This window comes from Pongo pygmaeus, chromosome 6 (genome assembly GCF_028885625.2).
Source record: "Pongo pygmaeus isolate AG05252 chromosome 6, NHGRI_mPonPyg2-v2.0_pri, whole genome shotgun sequence".
In the NCBI taxonomy this organism is placed as follows: domain Eukaryota; kingdom Metazoa; phylum Chordata; class Mammalia; order Primates; family Hominidae; genus Pongo; species Pongo pygmaeus.
Window position 1 is genome coordinate 25,395,562 of NC_072379.2, and position 11,005 is coordinate 25,406,566.

The 11,005-nt window shown below is 41.1% G+C and overlaps 1 pseudogene; it reads left to right on the forward strand.

Moving 5' to 3' along the window:
- The first annotated feature begins 9,435 nt into the window (after positions 1-9,435).
- Positions 9,436-10,681, forward strand: LOC129041475 (cyclin-J-like; annotated as a pseudogene).
- The last annotated feature ends 324 nt before the right edge of the window (positions 10,682-11,005 follow it).

The following is an 11,005-nucleotide window of genomic DNA, read 5'->3' on the forward strand; positions in this document are numbered from 1 at the left end:
TGAATTCCTGTGATATTTTTGAGATAACTATATTATTTGGATTTTCATAAGAATTTTTGAGTTCTTGGATGGTTAAATTATTTGGAAATACTTTGATCTTTTGGGGTCTTGCTTTTATAATTTGTTAGGCAGATTTGAAGCCCTGTCCAATCCAGAGCAAATTATCTCCAAATACTGAGGCAAGACATTCTTGAGTATTCTACCCAATGTCCCATGAATTATAAGTTTTTCCAGTCTGGCTGGTGGAAGCAGGTGTTTTTCTTGATGCTATGTGAGCTCTGGGAACTGTTTTCTAATCCTTTTAGTTCCCTTGCATTCATGCAATCACCAGCATTTTGCTGGACACTTGAGGGGGCATCTCTGCAAATCTTCAGAGTTCTCTCTCCTTGCAGCTCTCTCCTCTCCAGTACTCGACCTTATGAACTCCATTCACCGTGGTCTCCCTGGACTCTCAGCTCCATCTTTTCAACTAAGGGAGTCTGCTGGGCTCTTTTTGGCTTCTTTCTCCTTGTGCCACAGCCTAGAAACTCAAGACAGTAAGTTGAGGCTATATTAGGACTCACCTCATTTTTTTTCTTGTCTCTCAAGGACCACTGTTCTTTGTCTTTTTTTTTTTTTTAATTGTTTTAAGGCCAGATGCAGTGGCTCACACCTATAATCCCAACACTTTGGGAGGCCAAGGTGGGTGGATAGCTTCAGTCCAAGAGTTCAAGACCAGCCTAGGCAACATGGCACAACCCCGTCTCTACAAAAAATAATAATAATACAAAAATTAGCCTGGTGGTGTGTACCTGTAGTCCCAGCTCCTTGAGAGGCTGAGGTGGTGGGATCACTTGAGGCTGGGAGGTTGAGGCTGCAGTGAGCTGTGATCATACCACCACACTCCAACCTGGGTGGCAGAGGGAGACCTCATCTCAAAAAAAAGATTGTTTTATACATTTTGTCTGAGTATTTTTATTGTTTCTGGCAGGATGGAAAATCCCGTCTCTGTCACTTCATCTTAGATGAAAGCAAAAGTCCTATAGGAGCTTAATCTGGGGCCAGAGCCTAGCCACAAGATCTCAGCAGAGGCCAAAGCTGGGGATTCATCACACAGCATCCAGCAGGAAAATTGTCTCTCTAGGTCCCACGGTCAGCAATCTCATTCATCATTTTTAATCCCAGTGCTGGTCTGAAATGCACAACCATACCTTCTCTTTGTGCTCATACTGGCTAAACGTGGGAAAGGAAAGAGAAGTTCAAAGTGAGTTTTATTTAATACAGAGTTTGTTGAATTTTTAAAATTGAAAACAGCTTATTGACCCAATTTTTTAAAATTGCAATGTAAATTTAATTTATTTTGGCCAGGCACAGTGGCTCATGCCTGTAATCCTAGTACTTTGGGAGGCTGAGGCAGGCAGATTACTTGAGGTCAGGAGTTCGAGACCAGCCTGGCTACCATGCTGAAATCCCATCTTCACTAAAAACACAAAATTAGACATGGTGGCACATGCCTGTAATCCCAGGTACTCAGGAGGCTGAGGCAGGAGAATTGCTTGAATCTGGGAGGTGAAGGTTGCAGTGGGCCGAGATTGCGCCACTGCACTTACAGTCTGGGCGACAGAGCGAAACTGTGTCAAAAATAAATAAATACATACATACATATATTTAGTTTATTTTAACTATCATATAATAGAATCTTAACACCATGGCTTTTAAAACAACTTTTAAAATAATTGTATTAAAAATCACGGAAACTATGTAGCTCTTCCAATTTACAAAGCAATTTCATATGTATTATCTTTTTAAACTTATATATATTAGTACAGATACATATACTCAGGCTTTTAATGGTTATTTGACCCCATATTTGTCAGCTAGAGCTAGGACTCAAATTCAGATTATTATTAAACTCTGATGTGTAATGTCTAAGTAATTACAGACTCTTAACTTTAAAAAGTTGATGTCATGGGGGCAAAAAGTTGGAGTCTGTTCTGAATTAAAGGAGTCCAGAGAGACAAAAATAACAAAAGTCAAAGCATCCCTCTTGATTCGATCCTGGTTCAAAAAAAAACTACAAAAATATTTAAGGAAAAAATTTGAATATGGATTGGATATTAGATTTTATCAGAGAATTGTCCTAAGTGTCAGAAGTGTGATCATGATAGTGTCATTTGAAGGGGAATGTTTTTATTCCTAGGACATACGTAGGGGAAAAATTGGGGGGTGAAATATAATCTTTACAACTTACAGGTGGTTTAGGATCAACTATATGTATATTCATACACATATATAAGTAAAGCAAATATGATAAAATGCTATCAGTTCTTGAGTCTAAGCAGTGGGTGTACAGGCATTTAATGTATGATTCATTCAACCTTTCTGTATGTTTGAAAGTTTTAACAACAAAGAAGATGGGGTGGCCTGGGTGCCGTGCATGCCTGTAATCCCAGTGCTTTGGGAAGTTGAGGTGGGCAGATCACTTGAGGTCAGGAGTTCAAGACCAGCCTGGCCAACATAGTAAAACCCTGTCTCTCCTAAAAATACAAAATTTAGCCAGGCATGGTGGTGGACACCTGTAATCCCAGCTATTCGGAGGCTGAGGCAGGAGGATTCCTTGAACCTGGGAGGCTGAGGTTGCAGTGAGCCTAGATTGCACCACTGCACTCCAGCCTGAGTAACAGAGCTAAACTCTGTCTCAAACAAACAAACGAATAAACAAACAAAGAGAAGAAGAAGATGGGGGAGGGAATAACCATATTAGCCTCTAAAACAAAACAACAAAAAGAATCTGCAGATGGACAAAGGATGGCTGTAATATTATCCTTGCAGAAAATAAAGAATTCCAGGACTGTGAATTTTCCTTCCCGACATTGGCCATGCACATGATCATGGCAGATGTGGAAAATGTGAAATGCATTTACTTGAAACCAAAAACCTATTTGGATTAAAGTAGGGTTGAAGTGAGTAAGCTACAATTTATGCAAATACATCTGAATGCTTTAGGCCCTCCTTGTTATAACTCAGATACATTTTATCATAGAAACTTACTTCCTAATAGCCAGAAAAAGAAATTTTTAAGTAACAATCTTAATGTGACATCATGTGTTGAGATGTACAGTCAACTTTCATTATTCCCTATAGTTTATGGTCTATAAAGTTTCTGCACATGCTTACTTAGTAAACACTGCATCATTGCTTCTAGCAGAAATATGTACATATATAGATATATATCACACACAGATTATAATCTTAAATTCTACATACAGTGAATCCTGGTGGATTATCTTTTCTTTATTTTTACAAAGGAGAAAATGAGGTTTAGAAGTGCTCAGTGACTTCCTGAGGCTACCCTCTCCCAAGTGTTAGATTTGGAATTCAAACCTGGTCCATCTGGCGCCAGAACCAGAGCTTCTCTCTCTACACTTCACTGTTCCACCTGCATCTCTGGTCATCTCTGTGTGAAGCTAAAACAATAAAAAGCAGCATTGCCTTGTTGCACCTCAACTGGGAATGCATGCCTCGGGTGGCTCAGATTTTTGTTGTTGTTGAGATGGAGTCTCACTCTGTTGCCCAGGCTGGAGTGCAGTGGAATGATCTTGGCTCACTGCAACCTCCAGCTCCCGGGTTCAAGTGATTCTTCTGCCTCTTCCTCTGGAGTAGCTAGGACTACAGGCATGTGCCACCATGCCCAGCTAATTTTTGTATTGTTACTAGAATCAAGGTTTCACCATACTGGGCAGACTGCTCTCGAACTCCTGACCTCGTGATCTGCCCACCTCAGCCTCCCAAAATGCTGGGATTACAGGTGTGAGCCATTGCACCCGGCTGGTGCCTCAGGTTTTTAACTGCTTCACACATATCTGCAAATGACCATGAAAGTGCAGGAAGTATTGGTTTGGGGGACTACAAATAAATTTTAGGAAGTTGGTAAATTTGTGAATACAGAATCTGCATATAATGAGGGTTGACTGTAATTTTACAATCTTTTTTTTTTTTTTTTTTTTTTTGACAAGAGTCTTGCTCTGTCACCCAGGCTGGAGTGCAATGGCAAAATCTTGACTCACTGCAGCCTTGACCTCCCAGGATCAAGCAATCCTCCCTCAGCCTCCCAAGTAGTATGCCACCATGCCTGGCTAAGTTTTGTATTTTTTTGTAGAGACGAGGTTTCGCCATGTTGCCCAGTCTACAATCTTGAACCTTTCTATTAAATTACAGTGGAAGGTATCCATGTGAAAGTTATTTTATTTATTTTTATTTTTAATTCTTTTTTTAAGACAGGATCTTACTCTGTCACCCAGGCTGGAGTGCAGTGGTGCAATTGTAGCTTTTTATGGCCCCAACCTCCTGGGCTCAAGTGATCCTCTCTGCAGCCCCCCTAGTAGCTGGGAATACAGGTACATACCACCTTGCCCAGCTAATGCTAGTTTTTCTTTTTTTGTGGAGATGGGTTCTGATGATGTTGTCTAGGCTGGTCTTGAACTCCTGGCCTCAGGTGACTCTCCCACTTCAGCCTCCCAAAGCACTAGGATTACAGACATGAGTCACCAAACCCATCCTAAATGTATTTTTGTATGCTCAGCAGTGGTCACCCCAAAAAGATGCTCAGTACATCTTTGATAAATAACTGAACAAGTGAATGTAAAGTTAATACCCTATACCCAATAATAGGTGGTGGTTTATGGATAAGACAATTTGGAACTAAAATAAGACCAGGCAAAGATTACCTCTAATTCTTACTCAGCTTTGACCATCAAAACCAAAGATAAATAAGCACTTTAGAAAAATGTTGGCAGAGCATGGTGGCTCATGCCTGTACTCCCAGCACTTTGGGAGGCTGAGGCAGGTGGATCACCTGAGGTCAGGAGTTCGAGATCAGCCTGGCTAACATGGCAAAATCCCATATCTACTAAAAATGCAAAAAATTTAATCAGGTGTGGTGGTGCACACCTGTAATCTCAGCTACTTGGGAGGCTAAGCCAGAGAATTTCTTGAATCTGGGAAGCCGAAGTTGCAGTGAGCCAAGATCATGCCACTCCACTCCAGCCTGGGTGACAGAATGAGATCCTGTCAAAAAAATAAATAAATAAAAGAAAGAAAGAAAAATGTTAAAGCTCATGATATTGCCTCCAGACTTAATGTGACAGGCTGAGCAAGAGTGCATGTAGAACAGTTGCCAAGCAGTTTCTAAATGACAAAATAGGTTACATACCTATGAAAATGGTAAATCATTCTTTAAAGATCAAGACAGATTTTCTCAGTTATGAATGGTGCTAGTTTCTAGTCTACAAAGGCATGTGTTAACCCAAAACATCTAAGACAGATCTCAGTCAGCTTAGGAAGTTTATTTTGCCTAGGTTAAGGATGCATCTGTGACAGCCTCAGGAGGTCCTATGACATGTGCGCAAGGTGGTCGGAGGCACAGCTTGGTTTTGAACATTTTAGGGAGACAGACATCATTCAATATATGTATGATGTACATTGGTTCAGTCCAGAGAGGCGGGACAACTCAAAGTGGGGAGGGGGCTTCCAGGTCACGGGTAGATAAGAGAAAAATGGTTGTGTTCTTTTGAGCTTCTGATTAGTCTTTCCAAAGAAAGCAATCAGATATGCATTTATCTTAGTGAGCAGAGGGTTTACTTTGAATAGAATGGGAGGCAGGTTTCCCCTAAGCAGTTCCCAGTTTGACTTTTCCCTTAGCTTAATGATTTTGGGGTCCCAGGATTTATTTTCTTTTCACACAAGTATTACACAGGCTGCAGCTCGTTACCACGGTATGTTAACTGTGAGGAAATGTGTTAACTGCAAGCTTTAGTGCTAGATTATCCATCTACAAATCACATGATCAGTGAACAATTCTGTCATTTGTTGCAAAGCCCATCACTGCACATCTGTTATTCAGTTCACACACAGCAAAGTGTGTAGGCATGTTGCCTCCCTATCTAATCCCAGTGTTAAATCCATGTGACATTTTATAAAAATGGATAAGTGGAAGAGGGGGTTGGCCAGCAAAGATCAAAGTGCAGCAAAGAAACATAAAGTGATAATACTGGGAACAAAATTTGATGGTGACATAAATGGAGTTATAAAAGTAATAGCTGACCGTGGAAATGTTGGTACTGCGGCTGATACCTTAGACACCCAATCAGAGAATTAGTGAAGGCGAACTTATCAACATAAATGAAGGATTTAAAAAAAGAATGAAGGTGTCCCTGAGGAAGTGGCCCCAGTGGTAAACAACTTTGCGTTAAAGGAACTCTCAGAGATATTTCCCAAGATTGAAAGCACAAAGAATAGAACATTGGAAGCTGATTCAATCTTACTCAGCAGTATGACAGTTCACCAAAATGTTCACTCTGCGTCACAGTTGTACAAACAGGAGACGGCAAGCACTGCTAAAACTACTCTTGATACATATTTCACAAAGAAAGATTTTAGTTCCCAATATTTCAATTACTTAAAATTTCAGTGTATGAAATATTCATTTTCTTATTTTTAAATTTTTCTATACATTTATAATTGACAGTAAGTTTTTAAAGTTCTGACTTTTAAAGTTCATGAAACAATCATAATTTTTCCCACTGATTTTTTTTTTTTTTTGAGATGGAATCTTGCTCTGTCCCCCAGGCTAGAGTGCAGTAAGGCAGTCTCAGCTCACTGCAACCTCCACTTCCCAGGTTGAAGCAATTCTCCTGGCTCAGCCTCCCAAGTAGCTGGGACTACAGGCACATGCCACCACCCCTGGCTAAGTTTTTTGTATTTTTAGTAGAGATGGGGTTTTGCTATGTTGACCAGGCTGGTCTTGAACTCCTGATCTCAAGTGATTCTCCCCCCTCAGTCTCTCAAAGTGCTGGGATTACAGGCGTGAGCCACGGGGCCAACCCCCATTGATTCTTAAGATTGTTTTGCATGGTTCTGGCTTGCACAGTCATTGGCCATTTGATGATCCCCACTAGCACAAAAAACAAGGATTGTCTGTATTTACAATGGTAAAAAAAAAAAAAAAAAAATGCTATTTTATTTGCAATGCTAGTCATTAAACAAAACAAGATAAAATAATGAGGTAAAATAATTCCATCTTTAAAACTTGTTGCATTTTTTCCATGAAAAAGTGTTGTGCATTCCTACAAAAGGAGCAACATGCTGGATGCGGTTGTTGCTCACGCCTGTAATCTCAGCACTTTGGGAGGCTGAGGCGGGGCAATCACCTAAGGTCAGGAGTTCGAGACCAGCCTGGCCAACATGGTGAAACCCCGACTCCTCTAAAAATAGAAAAATTATCTAGGGGTGATGATGCATGCCTGTAATCCCAGCTATTCAGGAGACTGAAGCAGGAGAATTGCTTGAACCCGGGTGGCGGAGGTTGCAGTGAGTTGAGATCACACCACTGCAGTCCAGCCTGGGTGACGGAGCAAAACTCAGTCTCCAAAAAAAAAAAAAAAAAAAGGAACAACATACCGGGGTATAAAATTGCAGCAGAATTAAATTTTATTAGACAGTTGGGGCTTTGTTTTTGTTTTTTCTCTTTCTCTCTCTCTCTCTCTGTCTTTTTAAGAGACTGGGTCTTGCTCTGTTGCCCAGGCTGGAGTGCAGTGGCACAATCATAGCTCACTGCAACCTCAAACTCCTGGGCTCAAATGATCTTCCTGCCTTTGCCTCCTGAGAAGCTGGACCACAGGTGCTTACCACTATGCCCGGCTAATTTTCTTATTTTTTTTTTAATATAAACGAGGTCTTGCTATGTTGCCCAGGCTGGTTTTGAACTCCCAGCCCCAAGGGATTCTCCTGCCTTGGCCAGCCACAGTGTTGGGATTACAAGCATGTGCCACTACACCTGGCCCCTTCATAATAAAAATTCATAACTCTGACATCATCAGCAAGAAAAAAACATTTTAAAAACTGCTGACCTTTAGAAAAGAAAGTTAGTTCAACCATTGTGGAAGACAGTGTGGTAATTCCTCAAGGATCTACAGAACCAGAAATACCATTTGACCCAGCAATCCCATTACTGGGTATATACCCAAAGGATTATGAATCATTCAGCTATAAAGACACATGCACACATATGTTTATTGCAGCACTATTTACAATAGCAAAGACTTGAAACCAACCCAAATGCCCATCAATGATAGACTGGATAAAGAAAATGTGGCACATATACACCATGGAATACTATGCAGCTATAAAAAAGAATAAGTTCATGTCCTTTGCAGGGACATGGATGAAGCTGGAAGCCATCATTCTCAGCAAACAAACACAGGAACAGAAAACCAACACCACATGTTCTCTCTCGTAAGTGGGAGTTGAACAATGAGAACACATGGACACAGGGCGGGGAGCATCACACACTGGGGCCTGTGGGGGATTGGGGGGCTAGGGGAAGGATAGCATTAGGAGAAATACCTAATGTAGATGACGGGTTGATGGGTGCAGCAAACCACCGTGGCACATGTATACCTATGTAACAAACCTGCACGTTGTGCACATGTATCTCAGAACTTAAATTATAGTAATAATAATAATAAAGAAACTATAATGCCAGAAAGATTAAATATATCGGTAAATGTAATGGAATACTAATATCTACCAGTTAATAGAGAATGTCAGATTGAGTTTATAAATACACACACACACACACACACATATATATACACTAGTATACAAATGAGAGTTTAAAAGACAAAAAAAGTCACATAGTTTACTGATATCAGAGAAAATAAACTAAAGCAAGCAAATATTATTGTGAGTAAAGAGGATTTCTATCATGATCAAAGCTTTGCTTCGCCAGGAAGATCATTTTATATTTGTTCATTATTAGTAGCCCAACCTCATTTATAAGATAAAAATTACAGAACTACATGAGAAATTGTCAAATCCATCAACAGAGTGGAATAGGAAAACACACCTTTCCTAGGAATAAATAAAGCAAGCAGTAAATTACGGATGGGTTGAAATACACAGTTAACAAACTTGACCTAATAAATATGCGTATGCGTGTCCCTGCACCAAACAATTAGGGGAATCATATTCCTCTCAACCACACACGAAACATTTATAAAAACTGACTGCACTGTAAGTCAGAAAGTTCTTTAAATTTTTCGCAGGACTGGCATCTAATAGACCACATCCACCATAATTTAATGGTTAGAAATCAGCAATAAAAAGGTAACTAAAACTCATGCATTTAGACATTTCAAAAACATACTTTATAAAGATCTTTTTATTCTGACAATCACACACTTTTTAATTCGTGGGTCAAGGAAGAAATTAGCATGGGAATGCTTCACTACTTCAGACTGAACCGTAATAAAATCTTATACATTAAAAATGTTAGTATGCACTGGGAGCTGCCTGCCGGTCCTTTAACAAGCGGCGGCGCGAGCCTCCAGTCGCTGGGCCAGAGCTGAGACCGGCGTTTAGCAGCAGACTGTCTGCAGCATGAGCGGGGCTGGCGTCCCCAGCACGCCGGAGGGGCTGGGGCTGTGAGGGCCGCGGTTCCGGACTCAAGTTGCAGCGTCGGGCTGGGCGCGCCGCCGGGTCCCATGGAGTTGGAGGGGCAGTGGTGGCGAGGACAGCTGGCCGCCGACATTCACCAAGCGCTTCGCTGCAAGGAGCTGGAGTTGCCCTCCTATAAAGGCCAGTCCCCTCAATTAAGTCTCAGACGGTATTTTGCTGACTTGATTGCCACTGTAAGCAATCGCTTCCATGCCTTTGCCCTTCTGCCCGCCATCTTGCTGTCTAGTTTACTGGACCTGTTCATGGACCGCTATGACATCTCTATCCAGCAGCTGCATTTAGTTGCGCTTTCCTGCCTGCTTCTAGCAAGTAAATTTGAAGAAAAAGAAGAACGTGTGTCTAAGCTGGAGCAGCTCAACAGCCTGGGTTGTATGACTAATATGAATCTAGTATTAACAAAACAAAATTTGCTACATATGGAACCATTATTATTAGAAACCTTTCAGTGGAACCCCTGCCTTCCAACAGCCGCCCATTTCATTGAGTATTATCTCTCTGAAGCAGAACACAAAACAGATCTTCATGACGGCTGGCCAATGATTTGCTTGGAAAAGACTAAATTCTAAATGGCCAAATATGCAGATTACTTCCTGGAAGTATCTTTGCAAGATTATGCCTTTCTAAAGTATACACCTTCTTTAGTAGCTGCTGTGTATGTGTCTTCTTCGAGGATTATACTTCGTCTTTCTCCACCGTGGCCTACAAGACTGCATCGTCTTACTGCTTACTCTTGGGATTTCTTAGTGCAGTGTATTGAACAGCTATTGATTGCTCACGATAATGATGTGAAAGAAGCAAACAAACGGAGAGGTCAAGCAGGACCTCAGTCAGCACAACTAAGTGTGTTCCAGCAAGCCTCCCAGCCCTCACGGCTAGTTCATTTTCAGCAACCTCAATATCTCCATCAGACACCTCAGACCTCACTGCAGTATCGCCATCCTAGTCAGAACAACCAAGCTGTCAGCAGATTGTATCGACCACACACACTTCATCTTACACACGACAGACATGCCCTGCTGGCTTCCAAGCTACTGTTCAGGGCCTTGGGCACATGCATACTGGTATTGGAATGTCACTGGCAATACCAGTAGAAGTTAAGCCCTGTCTGAGTGTTTCTTATAACCGGAGTTATCAGATAAATAAACATTACCCTTGTATTCGTGTTTTGAAAGGTGATTATGTGTGAAGTTGATAACTGACCCAGACTGCTTTGTGACATGAAGCTGTGGGTAAGCATTTTGTAAACTTCTGTTCAAAAGGAAGGGGATCTAAGTGACATCAGAACTCTTCCGGTACCAGCTCCAGGAAGACTGAATATCCCTTTTAATGCACCATGAATCCTGGGAGGACTAAGCAAATTAATAGTGTGTCAAATTCTGTTACAACAAATCCCTGTATGACAAAAATGTTCAAGTGCTGGCTGATGGTCCAAATATTGCGAAAATATTCAATACAACAGAAAATTTGGACAGACTCCAATTTGCCATTTTGAGATTTGACCTGTGGTAGC